This window comes from Netta rufina, assembly GCF_964035555.1.
Source record: "Netta rufina genome assembly, chromosome: 6".
Classification (NCBI taxonomy): Eukaryota; Metazoa; Chordata; class Aves; order Anseriformes; family Anatidae; genus Netta; species Netta rufina.
In genome coordinates, this window is record NC_140129.1 from 25,644,186 (window position 1) to 25,650,185 (window position 6,000).

Genomic DNA, 6,000 nt, shown 5'->3' on the forward strand with positions numbered 1-6,000 from the left:
CTCCCTGAGGCGGTGCGGGTGTCTGCCCTGAGGAGAGATGCAGCCCGCTGGGCTGCTGGGTGTTACTGTCTTTTCCACCAAAAACTGTGACCTGGGCCTACCAGGCATACCTTTTCCCTCAGGACTTGGCATGGCACCTTGGCAGCGCTGGGTGGTGAAGAAGGGAGAGCGATCATCAGTGAAGCTGGCGGAGCTGTGTCCTGCTGCCACCTCAGGAGCTCTTCGGGGGCTGTCACCCAGGAGGAGGTAAGGCCTGGAGCCAACAGCTTCAGTCATGTTTGGGACAATGGGGAGATTTAGGTGTTTGGAGCTCCAGATCTAAATGTATAATTGATTTTGTGCACCCATTAAAGGGTTTCCAGGGTTTGAGGGAAAAAGCATGAGACTGTCCCCTCTGAAGGTGATAGGTCTCTGGCACCCCTCACCAGACACAGAGGTGGTTTCATCAGTCATGAAGGGACAGAAAGATGTTGGGGTGCTGCTGGGTGGGGGACAGTGCTGAACACAGCCCCTGAAGTCTGGGGTCCTGAGGGGATCATCCCTGCTTGTCAGAGCAGCAACCAGAAACCTCAAGCCGAGGGCCACAATCAGTGCTGAGGGGGCTCCCAGCTGGCAGGAGGGAGGGAGGGAAGATTCTTTGCAGGAGGTTTCTGTGTCAATTTTAGAAGAAGATTTGGGGAAGAAAAAGCCAACTGTGTGGTGTTGTTTCACAAGGAATGCATGCCACAAGAGCTGGTGGCTCTCTGGGGACCAGGGGCTACCTGAGGGAGCAGAAAATGGCCGTCCCACGGGGAAAACCCCAGCCCTGGGCAGCGGTTGGCACCCTGGGGACAGGGACACAGCTCGGTGGGACGCATGGGTGATGCTGTGGGCAGCTGGAGACCAACACTGCTGCAGCAAGGACTGAGGGTCCCAGGGTCCTGGACTGGGGTCCTGGGTTGTGGCCCCAAGGGCTGGTCAGAGCCATTCAGGCTTATGAGTGCACTCAGAGCCCTGGCAGTGGGCTCTGTGCTCCTGCAGTAACTGGAAAAGAGAGGAAATGAAATATCAGGACATTCCAAAAGAGGCAGTGTCTGATAAAAATAAGCATTTTTACTGAGCGTGTGCTTCAGCTGTGGAACATATTGTCACAGGAAGCCACTGAGGCCAAGAACTTAAAGAGACTCCAGAAGGTTTGGTCAGTTATGCTATAGCCAGGCTGTCCACAGCTGGCACAATTCACAACAGATTTCACAGATACTCTGTAAGTGTATGCTCCAGGGAAGAATTGAGTCTTTCGAGAGAATAATTTGAGATTTAAAGTAGATTAAACAAGTATACATATCAGATTATTGCACTGCCCTCTTAAGCTACCGTTAGAGAGGATACTGATCTGAATAGATTGCCAGTTTTATAACATATGACAATTCCTATACTGTAGGCTGAGTGAGAGTAGCCTTGAAAAACAAATGTGTGAAGCTCACAAGATTTTAGATTTTACAAGAGCTGCAGCAACTTAGCTGCTGACAAGTGAGAGCATAGCTGACCTGAGCATCTTTCAATCAGTGAGGTTCTATCCTTCAGAAAATAGGAGTAACCGAGGAAAATGTTATTACTTCCACAAATTAATTAAGGTTTCGCATTCTTTTGCCTTTGCATGGCCTTTTGTTCTCTTTCCAATGCCTTCCCTTTTTAATCTTGCATACATAGAAGACAGGAATCCTCCACCATTTAAGTAGTCGCTTGTACCTATGAACCCAGTCCACTGTTAGGACATGATATGAAAAATTGCCTCTGGAAGTGTCGGTGTATCAGCACAGCAAAAAACAAGCAGGGAGTGGAATCCCATGACAACTCACGTATGAGTTTAGACAAAATCCATGCAAGTGTTACAGCATGTGAACATGGAAAGAGAGCTGCCATTTGTACCAGCTGGCCTCATGCCATTCCCGGTTTAAACAGTAGAATGTGGGTCCCCAAAGTACTCAGACTACAACTTGTGATCTAAAGGAATTCCTGTGTGAGCCTTAAAGAGAAGGTTGCATTAATTGTGTCATGCTTTTTCCCATAAAGCACACATCTGTGTAAAAGATAGTAAGTTATAAACATGTTTCTTTATAAACTCGTAACTCCTTTCCACCCAGTGAACTGCCTAAACACTTAGGAACTATTGGCATCCGTTTGCCTACCACTGAATTTCAGCCATTTCTGGGCTGCAAAGTAGCAGCTGCTGCAAGATCCACTATTGAATGGACTGAGCATTGCTTGTGAATAATACTATCTCCGGCTGAAACCACATGGCAAGTGCAACCAGTGGTGTCTGGACTCAGTGATTCTCAAGCATTGCCCTGACACAGTTGGTGCCTCTTATCTTTCCTATATTCTGTTTTTCCTTGCAGTGTCCCAATTCTTTTCTCACTGTTTTTCCAACATGCGTTTCAGCTGCCAGAAAAATAGTTGAGCAAAATAGGACTGACTCTAGGAAGCAAACAGGAAACCAAGCTTCCTTCATCTGCTTTGAGGCAGCCCATCACTCAGCATTCTCTAACCAGAATGTTGCGATTTTAGACTTGTTACTACACACACTTTTTCTCTTGCACGCAGACACGTAATTTTCTCTCTAGGTCACTCTGCATGTTGGTTCTCTCCTCCCATTTTTTCTGTTGCCTTTTTGTTTTGATCATTGGCTGCAAATTTGCTCCCAGCTGGATTTACAGCAGAGACATACCTGACACAGAAAGACATCGATGAAGTATGCTTTTATTGCAGGGTCTAGCTGGTTAAGGAAAAAAAAAATAAAAAAAGCACTTGGAAATCTTCAATGAATCTTGACCCGAGCTCCAAACTGCAGCAAGACATCACATCTCTGAGACTGACAGATGCGTTACCACCATGACAGCGGCGGTTTGGTAGATTATAGTTTGAGAACTGCTGTGTTCTCAGAGTCAGCAAAATTGGCAGCCTGGGAACTGCACTGCTAATTGCCTGAAAGCCTATGCAAAGTCTTGCCTGGTTATTGCTAATCAGAGCAAGAATTAGGGCCAGATTATGGGTGAAAATCTGGATTAAAGTGAACCCAAATTTTTTGTAAAAGGATGACCTTCTAGTGTACTTCACAGCTGGCTCTGACAAAGGATGTGATTATTCAGACCTAGCTTTCAAGCTCTCCCCCAATACTGAGGCCTGAGTCCAAATCTAACATCATTATCCAGGCTCATCAGCCGAACACCTCTGAGTAACTCTAAGTGGGGATAACACAAGACGTGCAGTCAGGTAGAGGATGTGTGCTTCAGTGCTGATCACTGTAACTTCGCGAGCCCTCGGTGTCATCATTTGTAGCAATGTGGCACCAATCTCCAAAGCTTGTTTTGAATCATGCAGTGAAAAATTATTGGTACTTAGGTTGCACAATTTTTTCCCTTGTTATGTCAGGAGCAAATGACAGTTTGAAGCGAGTACTGCTGCTTCAGCTCAGCAGCTGATATGTTTGCTTACCTGATGCAGTGTTTTTTGGCAGTGATTAATGAGAGCTCTCGAGTCAGAGCTTATAACCATGATGAGCATTAACAGGTAAACCCACAAACAGTAAAGGATAAAGCTCCTGAGGGAGGGAAAGGCACTCGGATCTTAGTCTGGCTGCTTATATATTGGTCTCAATCAGATTGTTCAGGGGTTGTTACACTTCAGGCCAAGCCTTTTAAAGGTCTAAATACATTTTTCATGAGAATAAATGTTTATAGCCCAAACTGACCCTAGAGAAACTGGTGTCTAACTTCTCTATTTAATCAGGCCCGGGCAGATGATTCATATTGGAATGCTTTTTTTTTTGCCTTTTTTTTTTTTTTTTTTTTTCCTGTGGCAAAATCAAACCTGTCTGCAGTATGCTCCTATACAGAAACAAGGAGATGCAGCAATGCCTGCAATATTAACAAATTTGGTGGGTATAATGTCATAACTTATAATGCTACTGATTGTGTGGGGATATTCATGTAAAAATGCCCCTGGTCATCAGTGCATTTAAGCATATGCCTAACTTTAAGCAAGTGCTTGAAAATCATTGCTGTCCCTTGAACTTTAATGGGACTTTGGGCCACTGTTCAATGATAAATTGATATTTATGTTCCTTGAACACCTGAGATGGGCTCGCTTGTGACTTTTTTGCCTTGCTGGATCATGGTTTATAACCTTACAAGTTGATTTCTATCCTAGTCTGTCTAAATATTTCAAGCACATATACAAAAATAAACCTAATCTTCTGCCAATATTCCACCTCTCTGCTCTCATGACACCCAGGACACAAACCGCTGATCTTTCCAATGATCTGGCTTACAAATCTCATTTTAGAAGGTACCGGCAGCTAATCACTCCTTCAGTTGGAATACCTACATTACTGCAGCTCTGTTGCATGAGACTAGCTTGGAAAATGAAGTTAACCTTGTACAATAAAAGTAATTTAATACATGATTTAGAACTTTAACCACCTTACTACAAACTAATTTGCATGCCTGCAAACCCTTACTTGTATGAGTAACCCTATGTGTTTTGACGAGGAAGGAATTACTGGTGAGATTTGGCCTGCTGACTGTAGAAATGATAGTATCATAGGTCAGTGATACTATTTACATGAAACGTGGCAGTTCCATTCATTGTTCCTGGAAAACCAGGTTTTCTGCATTTTTTTCCCCTTCTCTACCACTGTTGGATCTTGTATTTTTGAGGAAAGGGAGAGGAGAATCAAACCTCATATGCCAGTCTGTTGTCACAATCTGAGTGTGAGATATAGGCAATCAAATAATTGATCACACTTAACCCAGTTACCTACTAACTGAAAGCACAGCTGAGATTTAGGTAGGTCACTGTTCTAATGAGCGAATTCTTTTGGCCCCTTGACAGAGCTTTAAGCAACTGTATGACTGTCAGACAGGTTGCGATGCTTGGTGTTTGGGTCTTACACTGTAGGCTCAGAAAAAAAAAATGAGTTGGAAGGAACATCTAGAGGGCTGTAGTCCAAACTCCTGCTCAAAGCAGCGCAAGTTTCAAAATCAGATCAGGCTGCTCAAAGTCTTGTCGAGTTTTCAAAACCATCGGGGCTGGAGACTGAACAGCCCCTTTAAACCCCTGCTTCAGCGATGCACCCGTCCTGCTGCAATGATTTTTTTTTTCCGTATTTCCAAACAGCATTTCCCTCATTGCAGCCTGTGGCTGTTGCCTCTTGTCCTTTTGCAGTGCGTCTCTGAGAAAAGTCCGGCTCTGTCTTCTCCATGGGATCATGGTAGTGGAAGACCAATGACATATCCTGTTGGCCTTTTTTCCTCAAGGCTAACCAAACCCTGTGGCCCAGCCTCTCCATGTACATCAGGTGCTCCAGTCCTGTATCCACCTTCTCTGGGGTCTTTCCAGCCGGTCAGTAGCTCTGTTTCTGCAGGCCCTGAGCTCCAGCTGGGGTCGCTCACAGCCTGGGGTGCTTCAGCTTTTGTATATGCTGTTGTTGACCTTCACATGGTTCCATCTAACCTATTCCTCTGGCTGGTTGAGGTCCTTCCGAACGCAAACCCTGCCCTCCAGTGTGGCAGCCGCTCCTCCGGCGTAGGTGTCACTGGAGGGCGCGCTGTGTCCCAGCACCCCGGGCCATATGGCTCAGCGGTAGGGTAACATATTGCCTTAGTCAGCAAGAGAGATTGTTCAGCTTATCTGGCAGGAGTCGGGTTCTTAATAGCTGTTGACAAGAATTCATGGAATACTTCTGGCCACCAGACTAGGCTGAATATACAGTGTACTTTGCAGTACATGTTCTGCTAATTGGAAAAACATGTAGTCATTGTATTTTGATTATACATAAGTTTTTATCTAGTGAAGCCATTTCTGATGGAAGACCTTGCATGGGAAAGAAACATAAAATGGATAATCAGTAATGTATAATTAGCTATATGGGAAAAGTGGTTGGAGTTACCTGAGAAGAAGGATTACAACAGCACGCTGCTAAAGCTCAATACCTGACCCTGCCCGCTCCAACCACCCTGG